The following is a 3,179-nucleotide window of genomic DNA, read 5'->3' on the forward strand; positions in this document are numbered from 1 at the left end:
CAATGAGAGTAAAAACTCAAAAGAATGAAAGCAAAACGAAATTATCTTATTCAGATCTGATGGTTACATTATATAGAAGTTCTAGTCAAAAGACTTAAAGAAAAATGTGGGAAATCTAAACATAGAAAATGATAAAATTGACCAGATCTGGTCAAGGCACGAAATCACACTTTGACTAGCGAAAACCCCTTCAAATTCCGTCCAGGTTCATTGCTTCCTGAAGCATGTCCTGCGGACTGGGCCAGTACACAAGCAGGACAGTCCAAAGTAGCCAGTTTTGAAGTGTCACGGCCTATCTTGAGTTCCACTCGTCCGAATCCAAATCTGTCTCGACCATTGCTCTTAAAATGCCAATCAGTACAGGAAATACGAGCTCCAGTTTGGTGAATTCGATCGTCTGGACATGGGTATTGATGAAGCCTCAAACTGGACATCCGGGCGGTACATGTGGTACTGTCCAGAAATGTATAGCAATGACCTAACTCAGGATCCGTGCGTCCGAATGCGATTCCGTCTCGACTGTTCTTCATCAAATGGAAAACAGGACGGTGAAGACAAAGTCCAGTACAGTGAAATCGATCATCTGGCGATGGTTCCAGCCAAAGCTCCCATCCGGATGCATTTGGGACAGTCCGGTCAGTCTGGCCAGTATGGTGAAAATCATGAACCTCGGTTGAAAACTTCAGAACGTTCTGAACTTCATGCTGGTTCGGCTCCATGTACTGATCCGTGGACCGCGGTCTATCATTCCCTCTTTCTTCAAAAGGATTTGTCCTCAAATCCAATGTACATATATCAAAAAGAGATAAATCAGATACAAAGGAATTAAAATTCAAGGGAAATTCAGTAAATGAATAGAATGGACAGAAACTTCCTTGGAGTTTTGATGTCATTTTTATCAAGGAATTCCAAGTACTTTGGCGTCCATTGGTGCTTGCTCTCCTTTGAAACTGATCATGCTTATCCTGTTTATTCAAAGCAACTAGAGAAACCACATCAAATCTGCCAAAGAAATAATCAAAGGGTTTCTCTATCCTTAAGACATCAAAATCAGGATCCAAGCCTTTAGGATAATCATCAAGGACGTGGGCAAGCATTAAGCAAGCAAGCTGGTTGCCAAAAATTGATTTATCAATCTCAAAATAAGGCCAAGGTGAGAAACTGTCATGGAAAGAAAGAGACAATGCCAAATTTGAAAAATTATCATCATGAACGAAATCAAAAGAATTCTTTGGCCTAAGCAATTTTAGTTCATGCTTTTTCCTACACCAAATCTCTTTCAAAGCACAGCTCAGTGAAATCAATTCATGAAAAGGTTTGAGCAAAACGTTTTTCAACCAAGTAAGAATATGTTTTCTCTTTGAAATTCTCGGTTTCAAAACATTTTCATGAAGTGTAGAGGCAATCAACTCATGATCCTTATAGTGCTTTTGGTTTAGACAGGATAATGACTGAGGAAACACCTTTGGTTCATGGAGGATCGGTTTTGGCTCAGGCCGATTCTTTCTGGGGCATGAATCTCCTTTAGAAATCTGGTAATCGCGGATAGATGGACTGAAGAACCTCCAGTTTGGAAAATTTATAACTTCTTCATCCGTGAAGATTTTCATGCGATTCCAAACCTCAGTGAATACCTTTTGAGTTGGCTTTCTGGGAAAATTGGATTCATGACAAAAGGCCTTTGGAATGTTGAAATATCCTCCTTGGACTGAACCTCTGTCGCTGGTATCAAGGTAGCCGGTTTCAACAAAGCTTCTCCAAAACTCAGACTGTTGGGCACAGTCAATGCTTTCAATTCTTAGAGGCTGAACCTGTCTTTCCTGTATACTCAAAATAAACACTAAAAGACCAGGATCAAATGTGCAAGATAAATATTTGTTCAAATCACAAATCAAGATATCTTTTCCAAGAACAAATTGCATATTTTTCAGCCTGTCAAGGTGCTCATCAAAGTAGATATTACAGACAAGAATTTTATCAAGGTATGCAACAACAGTATTCATTTTCAAGATGGGCATATCCTTCCCAACATCTGAACACACAAGCTTAAGTTCAGTTTGAGAATCATTTATCAAAAGTTCAAGGTATTTTTCAAAGAATGTGTTGTAAACCAAAATATCATCAGAACTCAAGACAACACCATTATCACGAAATGATCTCAGAAAATACCAAGTCTTATCAGTTTCAAAACTTAAGAGATCAGGCTGCAAAACAGAACCACAAAATTCAAGATCACGAAAATCATTTTCAGTTTTAAGTGATTTCTGTTCCAGCAACTTCTGAATCAAAATTTCGTCCAAGGCATAAGAGGATGCAAACAATTCATCAGTGATCAGTACATGTCTAGAAGAACTCAGATCAAAACCATTTCCTTTGCAAACAAACAAATCAAGAGATTTTTCAGCACAAAAATCAGTTTGTTGCAAATCAAGATCAAATGGCCTTCCAAGAAGATGAAAACCTTTGTTATGTTCCAAGAACTGATCAAAGCTCAAAATAATTCCAGAAGTGATGCCATTGACATTTTGAAAACGTGATTGATCAAGACATTTATCAGGTTCAAAGATTTTTAAAGAATTAATCATGTTATCAAAAACAGATTTTGAAACAAAAAAAATCTTTCATCTTGTCAAGACCAAAACGAATTACATCATCAGTACTGACTTTCACAAACATGTCAGGCAGAGAATTAAGAGAAGAAGGTTTCTCACAGTGCTCTTGAAGATCCGGAGGTAAAGGGGCAGGAGTTGTGCCGGGATCAAAGCATAGATAATTCTCCATAGCAATGGATGTGATGCTTGTTGCTTCTTCATCAAAGACTGGACCAGGTTCGTCCTCCTCATCAAAGATAGGACCTAGATCATCATCCAAACATATCCTAGTGTCAAGACATGGGCACTGATGTGGAAAATCCAGTGGCTCTTCCTCAAAAACCTGTGGAGACAAAACAAGACTACTCGGAAGCTCCGGTTGCAAAACAGTTAGTTCTACAATAGCTTGTTCATTATCAAGATTAAACTCAGTTTCAAGAGAAGGAAGATCACAATCTTTTTCACAAAACATCAAGCTTTCAATTAGCTCTTCATCAGATTCATCAAAAATGGGTAGATAATCTGAAAAATCTTTAAGTTCTTCAAAATGGTTTTCAGATTCACCTTGGGCTTTCTTACTGATGAACA

The sequence above is a fragment of the Brassica napus genome, chromosome A4 (assembly GCF_020379485.1).
Source record: "Brassica napus cultivar Da-Ae chromosome A4, Da-Ae, whole genome shotgun sequence".
Taxonomy (NCBI): Eukaryota; Viridiplantae; Streptophyta; class Magnoliopsida; order Brassicales; family Brassicaceae; genus Brassica; species Brassica napus.